Consider the following 20,241-nt stretch of genomic DNA (forward strand, 5'->3'; position numbering starts at 1 on the left):
TATTATTAAAGTTTATTTCCCAGAAATCTTGATATTGATCCATTTAAGTCAAAAGATGACATTTTTATTTGCAGTTTCGGTTCTGCCTAAATACTTAAAAATATTTTTGGTGTCACTTTTGGGGTTCTTCAAAGATTTTGATTATCCTTATATTGTATTGTATTTGTCTTCCACCTACCTTTGCTTTAGACTGTATTCTTTCTTTTGTCTTCTTTCTCAATGTCATTATTTTGCTTGTCAACTCTATTCTATTTTTTGCTATTTAATTTTTATGTCACTAATGAGCAGTATATTGTGCTGCTGCCGCTGCTGCTAAGTCACTTCAGTCGTGTCTGACTCTGTGTGACCCCATAGACGGCAGCCCACCAGGCTCCCTGTCTCTGGGATTCTCCAGGCGAGAACACTGGAGGGGGTTGCCATTTCCTTCTCCAAGGCGTGAAAGTGAAAGTGAAGTCACTCAGTTGTGTCCAACTCTGTGTGACCCCATAGACAGCAGCCCGCCAGGCTCCCCCGTCCCTGGGATTCTCCAGGCAAGAGTACTGGAGTGGGGTGCCATTGCCTTCTCTGACAGTATATTGTATTGGTTATCAATTTGTTGCATTCTTTCTGTAATCTCCTTTTAAATTTTATTCTTTACTCCATGGTCTTTTTTTTTTTTTTTTTTTGAGCTCTTATTAGTTGAATTAAATTCAACAATTCTTTGCAAAAATATATAAGGAATCTTGTTACACAAATTATGTTTTTTTCAATTCTGTTTCTCTCCATTTTGCATGCTGTTTCTCTTACTTTGTTTTACTTTATTTATTACAATATATGTTTCAGTTAAGGTCCTGGCAGGAAGTAGATGGTACATGAAAACCCAGATTACTGAGGAAAGTTTAATAAAGAAACTTTACAAAGGTACTGGCAGGCTTCCAGGATGCCCAAATCAGCAGCATCCCTAGGCCAGCAACACCTGGGAACCATTACCACCCTCAAGCCTAAAGGGATGAAGAGATGGTTTAGCTCCTGGAGCCTACGGAAGGCAGCTGCGGAGAAGACTGCCTGACAGAAACTGTGTCCTTTTAAGAAAGGGTCAGGCTTCTCCATGGTCACATGAGGTCAGATGAGAGAGAATAAACTCCCCAGCCTCATTCCTCTCCTTTCTTCTAACCTTTTGCAAGTGTCTTCCAGTAGGAAGCCAGCAGGTAAATGTGGTGAACATCAACCTTCTGGGGTGTTAGTGTAGGAGGGAGATGTGTGGAAAGGGGCTGGAGAGAAGGGCCGATGGGAGCCATCCAGGATTCAGAATACTGGCAGAGGTGCCATCCCTCCGCTTTTCCTCTTGCTTATGTTTCAGTGGTTCTGCCCAGATCTTCTTATACTCTAACGTAATGTGGGTTAATTCTCCATAGTGTTCATCACACCTAGTCTGAGTCTGTTTTCTCTTTCCCTCCAAATCATTCTTTGAGAGTGAGGTTGCTTCCCTTTTACTTTTCTAGTGCTGGAGGCTACATTTATAAATATGGGATATGGGGAATGGTAGAGTTTAGATAAGATATGTGATCTGGATTTTACTTTCTTTGATTTCCTTTAAGTTTCTGATTTCAGTGCTCCACCAAAAGCTATTCATGGGTTTTGGACTCATTTCCCCAAGATATTTTTCTACATCTATGATTTTAAATTCTGATATAACATTTCTGCTTTTCTTTCCTTTGAACTTTCTTTCCTTTAAACTTTATCTAGTGAAATTTTCATTTCTTTATACTCTTTTGCAATGCATTAGGCTCATTTTTAATCTTAATTTAATAACTTTGCAATCCTGTTATATTTTTGCCTTGCCGTTTACTTCTTGTGGTTTTCTTTATATATAGACAGTTGTTTCTTGGGTCCTTGAGGGACACGTGTTTTCCAAAAATACTTATTTCTTGTAAGAAGTGATTTCACTCATCTGCTATTACTTTGAATGTGTAGGATACTGTTCCTTTCTCCTTATTCTGCAAATACTCTCATGGGGCCAAAGCTTTTCTTTCACTTTGATTGAAACAAGGCAGGAAATATCTATACACTCTCTTTGTCAAAGGACTGGATGTGTGGAATTCCCTTGGCTTTTCTCAGTGTCAGCTTGGGTATTGGTCAAATCCCCTTGTCAAGTCTACTGCTTAGAGGCAAGATTGAAGTGGACAGCATCCAGACAACTTCCTAGTGTTCAGCAGGCATTTGTCTAACGCATCTTGGCTGTACTGAGGTGGGAGCTTCCCCTGCTCCCTCTTTTTGGCAGTCTGACATTTTGAACAGATGCGATCCATGAGAAGCTATAATTATAGTACAAACCACTGCCAGGGTTTTTTCTGCCGGGGAATTTCTATGCCCAGCTAGAGTACCCCTCGGTGTGATCTGTATATCCTAGATTAGACTGTGCCACACGCAGTACAGGCCTGCTTGGTTTATTGCCTCTCGATGGATACAGAGAAACTATAAAGGGAGGCATGATCTGCTTACTTCAGGAACACCAATCAAGAACTGACAGATTATATTTAAAAATTGTTTCCCGAGTTAGAGTCTCCGCATGGGGACTCAGTGGGTGGAGGAGGAACACAATATCCTTCTACCTGCTTTCAGACAGGTGGCAAATCAGAATAGCTTTTCTCAGTTTTACCCTATAACCTTTCAGAGTTCATGGAAAGTCCTCAGCTTCTGCAGTGGTTTTTGAGAAAATCTGAGGTTTCATCTTTCAGAGGGCTCTTCACCATGGGAAGTTTTGAGTGTACATCAACGTGGCTGGAACAATATCATTTTCAATTGGGAACCATACTCTCCTGGTTCCTGAAATACAGAACATGTGAGAAAATTGGACATAAGGTATGTAATCATTTTTTCTTGGTTTCATTAAGTCTCAGAAGTTCCTTCCTTGTCTAGACTGACTTTTCCTTGATGTTGTTGCTGTTTTTAGCTGAAAGGCAGTGTGTAATTTTATTTAAATTTGCTTCATGTGTGAGTTTAGAGGCATTATTTACTATATGCAAGAGCATGCTGAGTAAATTTAGTTTAATAATAAATTATCACTAACCAAATGAATCAGTAAAGAGAAGTATGAGAAGTAACTGTAAAGTTCCTTGCTTGGCTGTTTTGTAATAATGAGATGGAACTACCTGCTTAGATTCTCTGTAGTGTGACTGACAGGAGCAGATTCTAATAATTGTGGGGCTTCTGTGACCTTTGATCGACTCCACTGCTAACAGATGTTTAATACACTAACCAGAGATACCAGAGTGGCTCCCCAGAGAACCATCCAGAGATTGCAGTCAGCCCTCAGGATCCACGGGGAATTGATTCCAGAACCACCAGTGATGCCAAAGTTTGCAGATGCACAAGTCCCTTATATAAAACGTAGTGTTTGCACAAAGCCACATGCATCTTCCCATACAGTTTAAATCATCTCTAGTTTACTTATAATCCCTGATACAATGTAAATGCTATGTAAATATCACCAGCATTGGACAAATTCAAGTTTCACTTTTTGGAACTTCCTGGAATTAAAATACTTTTTTTTCAATCTGTACCTGGTTAAATCCATGGACATTGAACTCATAGATACAAAGGCCCATATGTTATTCTTTTTTTCTGTTTCTTCCTACCAATAAACATTTAGCTAAATTTCACCAATAATTTTTCTTTTGCTAGCTAATTTATCTTTATTTCTGTGATACTAAAAATGCAATTTTCCCTCCAGCCTCCATATATATCTATGTATGTGCCCGTCCTGTCCTTTTGCCCATATAACACAGGCCTAATCCCCTCATTTTCTTCAAGTCTTACTTTTTCAATAATCTCTACTTTATAATGCTATGAAAAAAGTATACCTTAGTCTCCCATCTTGACTCTCTCAGTCTCCCTTACCTACCCCACCAAATGCTGTATTTTTTTACTCTGTGGCATTTGTCACCTTCTAACAAACCTTAATTTATATATTTATTGTGTTCTTTGTTCTATTACATTCCCCCCCCCCATCAATTTTTCTATAATATAAACTGCATAAGGGCAGGCTTTTTTGTTTGTTTTCTTCATATATATATCCCAAGGATCTGGAACAGTGCCTAGCATATAATAGATGCTCAGTAAATATGTTTTTTGAAGGTGTGAACATTAGGGTCTTTTCTCTTCTATGTCATTTTCTCATTCTATACTTTAGAGATTCATCTTCTCTGAGATTTTGCTTATTTTTCTTTTTGTCCCCTCTGTAATGTCTTAGCTATTATTCTTCCTTCTTCTTTGGACCCTAAAAACACAATCAAATCTCTCTATTTTAAAAGAAAATGTGTACCACTCCTGCCTTGATTGTTAATGTCCTCTCTCTCCTTCCTGACATCACGGGACTTCTGGAAAGGGTGCATCTGTTTTAACCTTACTCCTGTATTCACTGTTTTGCTATTTGATTTATCTTGGCTACTAGGTCAAAAGGACTAATGGAAACCATCAATTGTCTTCTTTTAGTTCTCATCTTATTTCATTTCTTTGTGGACTTTGGTGGTAATAACTAATCCCTTCATCTTGAAGATTTATTCCCATTGGTTTCTGATATTATTTTGGTTTTCTTCTTGTCCACTGAGCATAGTTTTTCTAACTCTTCTGTATCAACTTCTCCATCTGCCTCTTGACTTGTGTCTCCAGAATTTAGGATTGTTCTTTCTTCTTTCTTTACATACTCTCTAGCCAGTTTCATCCACCCTGGTAGTGTTCATTACTGATATCACCCATCACACATGCCCAAGACCCAGCTTCACACGTGGTTTGCAAATTACTATTGAGCATTTTCAACTTGACGTGCAAAAACACTTCAGTAAAACACACCTAAAATGTGTCTCACTAGTTTTTCAGTCTCTACATTTTTTCAGCCTCATCCTTCTGCTTTCATTACATTAGCTAATGACAATCCCATCCACATGTTTTCCCAAGCTAGAAACATCAAGGTCATTAGTGAATCCTCCCTTATACCTAAATTATTCATCCAATTCTTGTCCCTCTAAGAAACTTAGCTATGCATTTAGCTCCTTTATCTCCATTCCATGTGCATTGGTTCCTATCATAGGCACTGTTTCCTATCATCTATATCTGGATTGTTGAAATATTTCTTGATTTCATTTTCTTACTATCTACTCCAAATTCAACCCAACTAAAACCTTCAAAAATAATTTCTATGCCAATAAACACTTTTTAAGTACCTACTTCAGTCTTATCAGGAAGAAATAATGGTCCCTGCCCATAGAAGACCATGTATTTACAAGAGGCCCATGTATAATAAACAGAATGCAGTGTGGTTGAGTGATCAAATAAAATACTAAAGAAATGAACAAAATGAAATGAAGTGGATGGTCTCAGAGTCACTTGCATCTATCAGAGCAGAGGCCTCCTTCTCTTGATTCCTAGTGCAGCACACTGTCCACTGTGGCAGCTCAGTTCAGTCACTCGGTCATGTCTGACTCTTTGCAACCCCATGGGCTGCAGCACACCAGGCTTCCCTGTCCATCACCAGTTCCCAGAGCTTGTTGAAATTCATGTCCATAGAGTCAGTGACCCCATCCAACCATCTCATCCTCTGTCATCCCCTTCTCCTGCCTTCAGTCTTTGCCAACATTAGGGTCTTTTCCAATGAGTCAGTTCTTCGCATCAGGTGGCCAAAGTATTGGAGTTTCAGCTTCTGCATCAGTCCTTCCAATGTATAGTCAGGACTGATTTCCTTTAGGATGGACTGGTTGGATCTCCTTGCAGTCCAAAGGACTCTCAAGCATCTTCTCCAACACCACAGTTCAAAAGCATCGATTCTTCTGAGCTCAGCTTTCTTCACAGTCCAACTCTCACATCCACACGTGACCACAGGAGAAACCAGAGCTGCGGCAGTGTCCTCACCATTCCCTGCACACCAGCTACAGCACAGTGATATTTCCCTTTTGTTTTGGTGATAGTAGAAGGTGTTTATTGAGCTATAGCTTATTTTTCTCTGGTATTTGTGGATAGTAAAGCTCAAACTAGGGTGGCAGTGATAAGTGATAGTTTGGGATGTATTTTGAAGGTAGAACCAATAGATTTTGTTAATTCATTGGATTTAAAAGCTTGAGAGAAACAGTTGAATGAAAGATGATGCTAAGATGTTGGACCTGACTCCAACAGGAAGGGGCAGAGTTGTTATTGATTGAGATGCAGAAGGTCACAGGAAAAAAAAGCTGGGCAGCAAGGTGGGTATGGGGTTGGAATCAAGAATTCAGTTTATGATATATAAAGTCTGAGACATCTACTGGACATCCAAGTTGGAGATGTTGAGTAGGCAGTTAGATATCACAGATAAAGGTTCAGTGAAGAGACTGGGCTTGATACATAAATTCATGATTACTAAGTATATTGTTTATATTCAAAATATTAGGGTTAGATGGGATCACCTAGAAAGGGAATGTAGAAAGAGAATGGTTCTGAGAAATTATTCTCAAAGACTCCAATCTTTAGAGACCCAGAAGGTAAGAAGAATCCAGTACAGGAGAGAGAGAAGGAACAGCTATTGAGGGAAAGGAGATCTTGGAGAACACAGCATCCCAAAGTGAAAAAGTGTTAGTTGCTGAGTCATGTCTGACTCTTTGTGACCCCAAGGATTGTACCCTCTCAGACTCCTCTGTCCATGGGATCCTCCAGGCAAGAATACTGGCATGGGTAGCCATTCCCTTCTCCAGGGGATCTTCCCAACCCAGGGAATGAACCTGGATCTCCTGCATTGCAGGAGGATTCTTTACCATCTGAGCCACCATGGCATCCCAAAGGACAAGAATAAGGTGTTTTAAGGAAAAGGCTGGCGTCATATATGCAGCTGCTATTGGTGGTTTATGTAGTTTGGGGACTGTGAATCAACTGCTTGATTTAGCAACTGAAAAGTCATTCATGATTTAACAAGAGCAGTTTCAGTGGAGGACTGAAAGCAGAAAGCACAATTGGAGGAGGTTCAGGAGATAGCAAGTGGAAAGACTACAGACAACTCTCTCAAGGACTTATGTTATAAAGAGGATCCAAGAGCTGAAGCAGTAGCTGAAGGGATACAGGGTTTAGAGGAGAAAGGGAATGAGGCAGAGAAGAAAGGGACAACCCCAGGAATAATGTTTTTGAGCTGGCAATTGAAAACAGAATCTAGTGCCCAAGAGACGGATTTGGCCTGAATAGGAGTCCAGAAACTTAGAAAACCTGGCGAATGAAATGATATAAAGTTCTAAAGTCATACCTTTTCATGAAGGGCTTTGGATGATATTTTTGAAAGTTTTGAGTTCATTATATAGGATATAAGGTATCGTATAGGATATTGTATATTTTGAGCAAGAGAAACGTATGATTAGAGAATGACATGCTTCTGACAATGAATGGCTCTCAGGCTAAAAGCTCTAGAAATGAGCAACTCACACTGCTGGTCCTTTCCTCCAAGTGACTTTCCTCCAGACTCAGTCTTCTTTTAGTCATCCTATGGTGGTAGAACATTTCTGATTTGCTTTACGTTGTTTTTGTCCCAAGTTCGTAGAGTTGTCTGCAAAGATAAGATTCAGGATGTATTGCATGGCTATACTGGAAGTAAAAGATGAAACTTTTATATTCTTGGCAAAATATTCAATTGTATGAATTGTTCCACCAAAGCATGGTTAGACTCTTTGGCATGTCCTGTGGCCTTCCTCCACATGCCAGCTGTTGATGGCCCTGCCATGTTGGAGTACTTTAACTAGACCAAATTATCATGGTGGTATTACACTTCCCAACCAGATGGCATTATCAGAAATTTTACTGTACTCTTACAAGTAGATTAGACATTGAAAGGAAGGTCCTAGGTAGTAACAATAAATGTTTTTTCTAAATCATCTGGTCTAAGGTAGGCCTTGGCTCTGATACTTGATTATATCACTTTAAAATTTCACAGTACTTGATGTTTCGTTTGCTATTTGACAAGGTCACTTTGTTCACACACATTAGATAACCAGTAATTCTCCAATGAGTATGACACTGCTTCGATTCTGTTTCTTGGTTTCTCTCCATAATGACTATAGATATAAGCCACATAGAGATCTAAATGATCAAAGCATCATTCTTGAAAAAATTCAATTTATATTTACTCAGCTTGCTCAATCAGTGTTAAATTAAACTAAGTCATGACATAGAAAATGAAAGTTGGATCATACCAAGCTACTGACTCATTCAAGGCAAAGCTATTTAAGTCCCTCTTTAATGAGAGAGTGATTTTTGGTGTTAGATACTCAAATGATAGCTTGAGAATCATGTTGTTCATTATACAATTTTCTGAGCTTCCTGAATGCTTAACATAGTATGAATACAAAGCATCAAGTCTGTGTAGGTTTTGACAATAATAGACTAGGCTTTCCAGAATATGCTGAGTAAAGAATTGAATAATTATTAACTAAGAACTCAAGAGAAAGATAAAAATGATAGGCTCCTTATTAGATAGGACTTAATTTGACTATATGGAGAGCTTGAAAGCATTATCTTAATATACTAGAAAGTCAGCAGTAGGGCTGAAGCACCAGTCAAACCTCAGCTCCACACTTCCAAACAAATAGAGCCTTTATTTGCATTATGAGCTGAGCAACATAGTGTGCTTGTTTTGGTTCATAACAAGGGACAGAATGTAAAGTGTGTCCTTCTGGGGAAACTGACTCATTAATTTAGTCATTCATTCAGAAAAATGTGTGTATCAGACCATGTGCTAAGATGAGTAAGACATGATCTATGGTATTAAGGAGACTTAGTTGGAAGTGACGAAATATTAACAAAACATGCCATCAAATGTCATAAGTAGATCCATAGCAGTGTGTACAGCCTGTTGTGGGCTATTCAGGGAGTGGTCAGTGTACCTGCAGGAGCAGCAGGACAGGCAGAAGTTCAGGAAGATCATAGGATTAGAATATAATTGAGATGCGTAACTGTTTGTGAGGCATAAATGGGAAGAGAGGGCTTTACAGGCATAAGGAGCCATTAGAACAGAGCCAGGATGACGTCTCTGAGGACATGCCAATAGTTTGGGATAATAGAATATTGGTAGCAAGAAATGAGACTAGAGGAAAAAATAAGGGTTGTATCAGGTGGCGTTATTTAAGTCATGGAGAAACAGACTGGAATGCGAAGGACACCACAGGATGAGCACTGCCGTGGTTTAAAGTAGGGACTCTGGAGTAACTAGAGTCTAGACTCAACCACTTCACCCATGTGTGAATTTGGTCTACTTACTGAGCTTGTTCAAGTTTCAATTTTACAATTGAGCAGAGATATAATGTGATCCCTGAGCCTGCTCATCTCTTGTCATCTCACTCTTCCCTCAGTCACTAGGCTCTAACTATACCAGTTCTCTTATCTGACCTCCAAGGAATGAAACTTACTCCTGTATTCAAGCTTTTGCCTGTGTTGTTCTTCAGCTTAGTATGCTCTTTATCCAGCTCTTCGAATTGCTGGCTCCTATTCATCATTGAGTTTCCAGCTCAAATGTCCCCTCCCTCGAAGGGCCTGTCCTGTCCGTTGTTGGTGAAATAGTGTCTCCTACCCTCCATCTCATACAGTCAGTCTCTATCTCATAACTCTGGCTCATTTCTTTCTTGATTTTTATCATCATCAGAAATTATCTCGATTTATGATGTACTTGTGTATTGTTTATTCATGCCACTGGAATATAAGATGCAGAACTCTGCCTCTATCTCTACATATTTATTTTGTGGGGGATGCTTTCCACAACTTTCATTCAAATCTTAAATATGTATTCTTAATATAACACAGAAGTCACTGACTTAAACCCTGATTATCCACTCTTTTATCCAAATAGATTCCTAATGACACAAACATTTGGATATTTTATAAAGTAAAAACAAAGATTTTATAATTGCACTATCCAACGTAGTAGCCATCATCACTTGTAACTATTTACATCAAAATTAAATAAAATTGAAAATTCAACTCCTGTGTTTTACTAACTGCATTTCAAGTACTCACCCCTTGGGGCTAGGTGGCTACCATATTGAATAGTGCAGATATAGAACATTTATACCACTGAGAAAGTTCTACAAGACAACTGGGTGGATTTATTTATAATGTTACAGAAAAAAAGCTGCTCAAAGCAGGTTATAAAACCTAAAAAGGGAGAATTTGACAAATTTTATTATATGAAAATTAGAAAGTTCTACATAGTCAAGTATATTATCAACAAAGTAAAACAAAATAACAAAGATGGAAAATATTTGCAACTGTAGTGACAGATTAAAAGGTAATTTCCTTGGGTGTATAAAGATTTGTGTAATTGAGTAAGTAAAAGAAGCACAACTTGATTGAAAATGTTAAAGAAAATACAGTCAAATGTCAAAAGAATATGAAGAGATGTTTAATCTCACTTGTTAAAAAATATGTCTAAACAATAGTGACATCCCTTTTAAAATCTATTAAATTGGCAAAAATGTATATGTTTGGTACTAGTGAAGGTATAGGAACTTGCCATATTCATCAAATAAATGTGTTTTTTTTTTAATAAAATAGAGATTCTAAAGTAAATGATGAGAAACAAGGAATTAGAATATACTGTTTTGGTCAGTTTGAGCTGCTTTAATAAAAATACTGTAGACTAGAACCTTAAACTAGAAGCTTAAACATTTATTTATTTAGAAATAAACAAACATTTATTTCCCACATTTCTGGAAGCTGGGAAGTCTAAGAGGAAAGCACCAGCAGATCCAGTGTGTAGGGTGGGCCTGTTTCTGGCATATGTATGGTTGGGTACCACCCTCATGACCTGATTACCTCCCAGACTCCTTACCCTCTAATACCAACACCTTGGGGCTTAGAATTTCAGTGTGAGTTTTGAGGGGACTCAAACATTCAGTTCATAACATGAATATTGCTTATTATCCTTTTGAAAAATCGTCCCAATAAGCATTATGTTATATATATGCTTCTGTAACTTGTTTTTCCATTTATATTTTTGAGGATTTTTTATCAGCCCATAAATATCTAGTTCATTTTTGTGGCTGTATGATATCTTGTTGTCTGTGTGTGCATTGATTTAACTCTTACTTATAGCCATCCATTTTCTTTTGAAACCTCTGGAGTTGATCATGCTTGGTCTACGTCAATCATGGTGGTTCCATTTCTGCATTCCTCTCCCCCACCCCATCACCCCCTAGCCCCAGCATTTGCTTTAGGAGTTGGCATGTGACCCTGCCAATGAGACATGAACAAGAGCTATCAGAAGGGCTTCTGGAAAATGTTTGCCTCTATGATTATTAATAAAAGAGATACTAATAGGAAATGGTCCCTCTACCACTGGATGTGATAACTTTTAACTTTGATAGCCATCTTGGGGCCATGGTACAAGCTAGCCTAAGGAACACACTTATTTGCTAATGATGACAGAGCGGAACTATGGAAAGATTCTGCATTCTTGATGATTTTGATGAACACTTAATTACTTAGTCCCAGAGCTAACCTAAAAGCAGAGACATTACTTTGCCAACAAAGGCCCATCTAGTCAAGGCTATGGTTTTTCCAGTGGTCATGTATGGATGTGAGAGTTCGACTGTGAAGAAACCTGAGCACCGAAGAATTGATGCTTTTGAACTGTGGTGTTGGAGAAGACTCTTGAGAGTCCCTTGGACTGCAAGGAGATCCAACCAGTCCATTCTGAAGGAGATCAGTCCTGGGTGTTCTTTGGAAGGACTGATGCTAAAGCTGAAACTCCAGTACTTTGGCCACCTCATGCGAAGAGTTGACTCATTGGAAAAGACTCTGATGCTGGGAGGGATTGGGGGCAGGAGGAGAAGGGGACGACAGAGGATGAGATGGCTGGATGGCATCACCGACTCGATGGATGTGAGTTTGAATGAACTCTGGGAGTTGGTGATGGACAGGGAGGCCTGGCGTGCTGCGATTCATGAGGTCACAAAGAGTCGGACATGACTGGGCTACTGAACTGACTGACTGAATAGACAGAGCTAACCTATCTCCATACTTCTTGTTGGATTAGATAGTAAGATATATTTCTATTTTTTAAGCCAATTGAATTAGAATTTTCTACTACTTGTAGCACCACCCTCATAGCAGAAAGTGAAGAAGAACTAAAGAGCCTCTTGAGGGTGAAAGAGGAGAGTGAGAAAGTTGGCTTAAAGCTCAACATTCAGAAAACTAAGATCATGGCATCCGGTCCCATCACTTCATGGCAAATAGATGGGGAAACAGTGGCTGACTTTATTTTGGGGGGCTCCAAAGTCAGCAGATGGTGACTTCGGCCGTGAAATTAAAAGACACTTATTCCTTGGAAAGAAAGTTATGACCAACCTAGACAGCATATTAAAAAGCAGAGACATTACTTTACCAAAAATGGTCTGCCTAAGCACCAAAGAATTGATGCTTTTGAACTGTGGTGTTGGAGAAGACTCTTGAAAGTCCCCTGGACTGCAAGGAGATCCAACCAGTCCATCCTAAAGGAGATCAGTCCTGGGTGTTCATTGGAAGGACTGATGATGAAGCTGAAACTCCAATACTTTGGCCACCTGATGGGAAGAGCTGACTCATTAGAAAAGACCTGATATTGGAAAAGATTGAAGGCAGGAGGAGAAGGGGACAACAGAGGGTGAGATGGTTGGATGGCATCACTGACTCAATGGACATGGGTTTGGGTGGACTCTGGGTGTTGGTGATGGACAGGGAGGCCTGGCATGCTGTGGTACATGGGGTTGTGAGTCAGACATGACTGAGTGACTGAACCGAACTGAACTACTTGTAGCCAAAAGTATCCTAATTTTACAGCTGCTATATCTGTAACTTAAAAAAAACACACACACACACATTTTTATGTTGAAGTCATCATAGACTCACAAGTAGCTGCAAAAATAGTGTAGAAATAGCTGCCTATATTTCATCTTGCATCCCTCAAAGATAATAACTTGTATAAGCACAGTACAATATCAAAACCACAAAACTGATTTTGGTGCAATACTACAGATCTTACTGAGTTTTCACTGTTTTACATACATTCCTCTGTGTGTGTGAGTCTGTGCATTTTTTTTTTTCTGTATATAGAGTTCTGAAGCTACCACCACAATCAAGAATTGTTCCATCATCTCCAAGGAACTCCTTTCTGCTATCCTTTTACATCCCACCTACTCTAACAACCACTGACAACTAACAACTCCTGTTAGCCTAGAATTTTATCATTTTGAAGATGTTATTTAAATGGAATTACTTTTGAGACTGATTTTTTCCCTAAGCATAATGCTCTTAAGAACAGTTTGTTGCATATATAAGTAGTGTGTTCATTATATGGATGTGCTAGAATTTGTTCTGATCTGAAAGGACATTTGGGTTGTTTTCAGTTTTTGCTTTTATAAATAAAGCTTCCATGAACATTTACACACAGCTTTTTATTTTATTTAATTTTTTGGTGTGTGTTAATAGACATTTTCATTTCTCTGGATTAAATGCCCAAGGATGTGATTTCTGGGTCATATAGTTAATGTTTAACTTTTTAAAGGGACACCAAACAACTTTCCAGAATGGCCATACCATTTTATATTCTGACCAGCAGTGTACAAGAGTTACAGTTTCTCTGTAACCACCAGCATTTAGAATTATACAACATTTTAAAGCTCTTCTAATAAGTTTATTAGAAAGTTCTTCTAATAAGTGTACTGGTATCTCATTGAAATATCACATTTTCAAAGGATGCATAGAAATGATCAACAAGGGTTATATTGAGGAAAACAATATGAAAGCAAGAGGAAAAATAGACATTTTCCTTGTAACTTTCTATTATGTGTTTTTTAGGTGTATATATGTTACATTTAATAGATCAGCAGGATTATGGGTCATTGTCTTATTTTTATCTTTATATTTTTGTTTTCAAATCCATAATCAATGTTTAACAATTCTGATATTTTAAGTTGTCGGTAAACGTCAGCATACCTGGCTCTGTGTTATCATCAGAATTAATGTCAAGGAAACGCTGCAGGCTTCTAATAATGTTGGATGTCCTGGTTTTACATTTCACTGTCTTAACCCTCATTTACCCAAACTGAATATAATCATTCCCTTGTGCCTACAAATTTGCCAGACTACATCCTGTACTGGACATGATTCCATTTGTTGTCTTCTGAAGTCACACAAAGCAGAATATATTTTCCTGTTAAATGCCATGCTTAATAGCATTTTGGAATTTAATTGCTTGTCTTTTGTGCAACTGAAAGAGAATGTAGAAAACAAAAAACGTACATTGCCTTCCTTGAAGTCTGTTTGTTTTCCTCGCAACAATAATTTTACTTTCAATTTGATCATTTTAAGAGGAACTGGCTTTTTGAGTAAGGTCACATAAGAGTAAATGTGTAGACACTGGTTATTTGTTATCTGAATAATGACTCTTAGGGAGGCCTGCAAACCCTCTCCATCATCAGAGACAGAAAAAAATAAAAATGCCTATTCAAGAACATGAAAGGAGCAGAAATAGAATGAAGTAGGGCCTGACCTGGCAGGGAAAGTGTGTTCTGCTCAGCAGAATCATTTCAGCCACCTTCAGCACCTTTTGACCTGAATGGATTGATTGTGTGGTAAACCACGCTGATTGTTCACCTGTCAGTGCCCTTTGGGCAAAGACCAGCAGGAACACACCTAATAATGAAGAGAGAGTTCATTACCCATTGTGACAATGGAGAGCAGTCACCACAGAGATCTCCTGGTGTCTTATTAAGAGGATATTGCTGTTGTTCAGTCGCTCAGTCACATCTGACACTTTGCAACCCCATGCACTGCTGCACCACAGGCTACACAGTCCATTATCAACTCCCGGAACTTGCTCAAACTCATGTCCATCAAGTCAGTGATGCCATCCAACCATCCCACCCTCTGTTGTCCCCTTCTCTTCTTGCCTTCAGTCTTTCCCAGCATCAGGGTCTTTTCCAGTGAGTCAGCTCTTCGCATCAGGAGGCCAAAGTATAGGAGTTTCAGCTTCAACATCAGTCCTTCCAATGAATATTCAGGATTGATCTTTGGATGGACTGGTTGGATCTCCTTGCAGTCCAAGGGACTCTCAAGAGTCTTCTCCAACACCACAGTTCAAAGGCATCAATTCTTCAGCGCTCAGCCTTCCTTATGATCCAACTCTCACATCCACACATGACAAAAACCATAGCTTTGACAAGACAGACCTTTGTCGGCAAAGTAATGTCTCTGCTTTTTAATATGCTATCTAGGTTTGTCATAGCTTTTTTTCCCCAAGGAACAAGTGTCTTTTGGTATCATGGCTGCAGTCACCATCTACAGTGATTTTGGAGCCCAAGAAAATAAATTCTGGCACTGTTTCCATTGTTTCCCCATCTATTTGCTATGAAGTGATGGGACCGGATGTCGTGATCTTAGTTTTTTGAAAGTTGATTTTCCAGCCAGCTTTTTCACTCTCCTCTTTCACCCTCATCAAGAGGCTCTTTAGTTCTTCTTTGCTTTCTGAAGTGTTCTGACACCATAAGGGTGGTGTCATCTGCATATCTGAGGTTATTGATATTTCTCCCGGCAATCTTGATTCCAGCTTGTGCTTCATCCAGCCTGGCATTTCACATATTCTGCATGTATTCTGCATATAAGTTAAGTAAGCAGGGTGACAATATACAGCTTGACATATTCCTTTCCCAATTTTGAACCAGTCTGTTGTTCCATGTCAGGTTCTAACTGTTGCTTCTTGACCAGTATACAGGTTTCTCAGGAGGAAGGTAAGGTGGTCTGGTATTCCCATCTCTTGGAGAATTTTCCACAGTTTGTTGTGATCCACACAGTCAAAGGATTTGGCACAGTCAATGAAGCAGATGTTCTGAAATTCCTGTGCTTTTTCTATGATTCTATGGATATTGGCAATTTGGTCTCTGGTTCCTCTGCCTTTTCTAAATCCAGCTTGAACATCTGGATGTTCTCAGTTCATGTACTGTTGAAGCCTACCTTGGATATTAGAAAGAGCATCTTTAGGAAAAGGTTTGGGAGAGGGTCTAAGGAAGCTGGGCTTTTCTCTAAGCTGGCTGTCAGAAAGCAGAGACAATTCTATGGGTATCTAAATCTTATCTGTGGGGAGGGGGAAATAGAATGAGGACAGAGATCTGACTGGTAAAGTAGCCATCACTCATCTTAACCAAGAAATTGAGGTGTTGACATTTTATGGGTGACACTTAATTTTGCCCAGCATCAGGTCTTTTCCATTGAGTCAGCTCTTCCCATCAGGTGGCCAAAGTGACCTTGATTTTTGTTTCTGCTTTCTGCCTCCCTGTCCCTCACTATCTCCTAAAGTTTTCCCAAGTTCAAATCCATTGAGTCGGTGAAGCTATCCAACCATCTCATCCTCTGCCGCCTTCTTCTCCTTTTGCCTTCAATCTTTCCCAGCCTCAGGGTCTTTTCTAATGAGTCAGTTCTTTGCATCAGGTGGCCAAAGTATTGGAGCTTCAGCTTCAGCATCAGTCCTTCCAATGAGTATTCAGGGTTGGTTTCCTTTAGGATTGACTGGTTTGAAGTCTTTGCTGTCCAAAGGACTCTCAGGAGTTTTCTCCAGCACCGCAATTCAAAAGCATCAATTCTTCAGCACTCAAGCTTCTTAGAGTAATCTTGTCTGAGGACTATGAGATTTGGAGATTGTTAATATTCAGTGAATCAATATTATAGACTAGTTGTGGGTACCAGAGCAGCTTCTGAATGTCTATGATTGCTACTCTGCTTTCTTTCTCACATTATTGAAAAAGTTGAAGTCTCCATATCATCATTTGCCATAGGTACCATAGCTTGGTATATGTAATACTCCTATGGTCTAAATGGATTTCATTTACATGCCATAGCTTTTTGACCTGATTTTAAAATACGTTGTCATTATTCCAAGGTAAAATGCAGGCATAACTTTCCCATCAACCTGGAAGTCAGTCTGTAGAGTCTGTTTGATCCAGGCTAAGCTACTCATGATGATTGTGAAAATTTGATGCCTTTTCAGCTTCTAATGATCTAACTGAAAGGAAGAAAATTTCCCTGTTGCCCTCAGAAGTCCATAGCCTTCACTCTGACCCACTGAAAATGTTTTCTACTTTATTCCCCATAGAGACACTCTCTCTCTTATGCAACTGAACTCATTTCCTGAAGCAGGCTTTAGAACTGAGCACTCAAAACCAGAAAAATTTGACCCGAATCTGGCCACCTAACCTGTTTTATTTTGTATGCATTATGTTTTACAAAGAGGAGGAATTTTATATAAAATTCTCCTTTCACCTGCTTGATGAATCAGAATATTTGGCCACACTGTGCAACAGACTAACTGAATTTGAGCAGCAACTGTTGCTTTAGGTCATCCAGAGAGCGACACGTTCCCCACCACAGCCTTCTGCACTACTGCCCTGAATCACTCATGTTTCCTGCTCAGCTTCTTAACGTTTGAGGCGTCAACCTTGGCATAGAGAACTTTTTTCTGCTGGTGGTCTTTATTTCTCAAAACAGGATATGGATTATAAGGTGGTCTGTGGGGTATATTGTGTCATTCAGTAAACATAATAGACCTTGCTAGAGTGTGAATTGTGCCTTAAGTTTTATAAAACACAGTATTTTTATATTAAGGGCAACTTAGATATATTATGAAATGCAATGTGGAGTGGATTTAAAGATCAATCTAGAAATTTTTTAAAAATCCTGCTTCATGTAGCTGCCTCAGGCTACACCCAAGACCAACCCATGAGGTAGTTACGGAGACCTTGATATTTGCCATTGGAGTCACTTTGGTGGAAAAGTTACAGAAAAATAGTACTAATATAATCATTTCAAGTTTGTATTTTTGCAGACTTTCAGAATGTCATGGAGTTTCTGAAATGTAAGGAAATTTAATTATTAGATAACCTTTAGTTAACTAGTTTATTAGGGGTATGAAAAATACTAATACATAAAGCCACTCTGGGCAGACAGAACCCAGATAACCAGATTTCCAGTTTTGTTCTATTTGAAATGTATAATTGCTGACCATAATAGCAAAAGAATTAGAGCTAAATTATATAGTATTGCTACCTCTTTGGTTTAATACTTCTCTTGTTACTTACAGAATAGCAGATTGAAAACTTATCTCTCAAACAAATTCAAAAGTCTTCCTTGCTGCTGCTGCTGCTGCTAAGTTGCTTTAGTCATGTCTGACTGTGTGTGACCTCTAAGATGGCAGCCCACCAGGCTCCCCAGTCCCTGGGATTCTCCAGGCAAGAATACTGGAGTGGGTTGCCATTTCCTTCTCCAATGCATGAAAGTGAAAAGTGAAAGTGAATTCACCCAGTCGTGTCTGACTCCTAGCGACCCCATGGACTGCAGCCTACCAGGCTCCTCCGTCCATGGGATTTGCCAGGCAAGAGTACTGGAGTGGGTTGCCATTGCCTTCTCTGAAAGTCTTCCCTAATGTAACATAAAAATAGTTTCTAATGACATAGAAGATAAATAATCTCAGATAAGACTCAAATGAAATTTGCAGGCTACACTAGTTTTTATAGATTGACACCTTTAGACAGTTTTAACTATAATGATTTGAAGCACAGTAGTTGTGGCAGATGGAGAGAGACAAAATATTACATGTCAAAAATGAATCTGAGTTTTCAAATGTGACTTGTGATATATTCCTCATCTTTGTATAATGAAAATGGCATAATTACAGATCAAACATCATGTTTCTGATTTAATGCATTTGTGTTTCCCTTTATTAATAGTCTCTCTTTTTTGCTTTTAATTGAAGTATAGTTTACGTATAATACCATATTGGCTTCAGGTGTGTAACTGTGAGTCAACATTTGTACACATTAAAAATGACCACCACAATCAGTTTAGTGACCATCTGTCACCATACAAGTTATTAGGATATTACTGGCTGTATTCCTTTACTTTACATTAGATCCCCATGACCTATTTATTTTATGACTGTGGGTTTATACTTCTTACACTCCACCTATTTCATCCAAGTCCTCAGGTGGTTGCCTCTTCTGCAGCCACCAGTTATTCTGTGAGTCTTTTTCTGTTTTGTTTGTTCTGTATTTTAGATTTCACATATTAGTGAGATCACATGGTATTTGTCTTTCTCTGGCTTTTATTTCACTTAACATAATGCCCTCTATAAGTCCATCCATGCTGTTGCTGTTGGAAAGACTTCATTGCTTTTTATAACTGAGTAAATATTCCATTGTATAATGTAACCACATACTCTTTATCCATTCATCCATCTGTGGACACTTGGGTTGCTTCTGTATCTTGGCTATTGTAAATATACTCAGTGAACTGTAGGGTGTACATATCATTTCCAATTAACGTTAGGGGTCTACTCTGTGTGGGCTGCCAGCACACACCTGTTATGGTTGCTGCTGGTAGACATGATCGGCTCCCAGCTCGGCTGGCTTTGAAGCTTGCATGTGATTGTGGCGGGTGTCCTGGAGGGCAGGACTTGTCCTCAGTCTGGTTAGCTAGGAGGCCTGGCCAAGACTACTGCAGGTGCAGGGATGCACAGGGCCGCTCCTCCGTGTGAGTGGCTGTGATGCCTGGCTGCAAATGTTGTGGTGGCCTTGCTGGAGTGCGAGGCTGGGCCCCGGAAGTGAAAGCTGTTTTAGAGGCAGTGCTGGTCAGGACCACCTGCTGGGTTGGGCAGAGCAAGTTTGGAGGAACCTTGGTGCTGGCTGAGATGCCCTGCTGAGTGGGGCTGGGTGGAGGTTGCTTTGGAGGGGTTAGCCCAGGTGGATGGGTTAAACCTGGGTTAACCCAACTGGATGGGTTACATCCAGCTTTCCTGGATGTAAGCTCTGCTAATTTTCATAGCCAGACATTACGGGGGCTCATCTTCCTGGTGCAGGTCCCCTGAGCTGGGAGCCTGACATGGGCCTCAGACTCCTCACTCCTCAGTGGGGACCTCCAAGGTTGTGATATCCCTCTGTGTATGGGTCACCACACCACAGGTCTCAGTTCAAACTATACCACATCTCTGCCTGGTCCTACCCATCTCGACATAGCCTTTTCTTTATATCCTTAGTTGTAGAACTGTTTTGGTAGTCTCCAGGTCATTTGGGCTTCCTAGGTGGCTCAGTGTTAAAGAATCCACCTGCCAATGCAAGAGACGCAGGAGATGTGGGTTCAATCCCTGTTTCGGGAAGATCCTCTGGAGTAGGAAATGGCAACCTACTCCAGTATTCTTGCCTGGAGAATCCCATGGACAGAGGAGAGTGGCAGGCTCCTGTC

The 20,241-nt window shown here is 39.6% G+C and overlaps 1 protein-coding gene across 4 annotated transcripts in view; it reads left to right on the top strand.

Annotated features, from left to right (window-relative positions):
• The first annotated feature begins 706 nt into the window (after positions 1 to 706).
• KCNN2 (potassium calcium-activated channel subfamily N member 2) overlaps positions 707 to 20,241 on the top strand; it is a 582,895-nt gene continuing 563,360 nt past the window's right edge. The window contains exons 1-2 of one of the 4 annotated variants that reach the window (XM_055536519.1): positions 707 to 1,187; positions 2,654 to 2,841. The gene's annotated coding sequence lies outside the window, so the exon portion shown is untranslated. The remainder of the gene's footprint in view (positions 1,188 to 2,653; positions 2,842 to 20,241) is intronic. The other 3 variants (XR_008698719.1, XR_008698720.1, XR_008698718.1) reach the window with 3 other exon arrangements.

This window comes from Bubalus kerabau, chromosome 10 (genome assembly GCF_029407905.1).
Source record: "Bubalus kerabau isolate K-KA32 ecotype Philippines breed swamp buffalo chromosome 10, PCC_UOA_SB_1v2, whole genome shotgun sequence".
NCBI classification, from domain to species: Eukaryota; Metazoa; Chordata; class Mammalia; order Artiodactyla; family Bovidae; genus Bubalus; species Bubalus kerabau.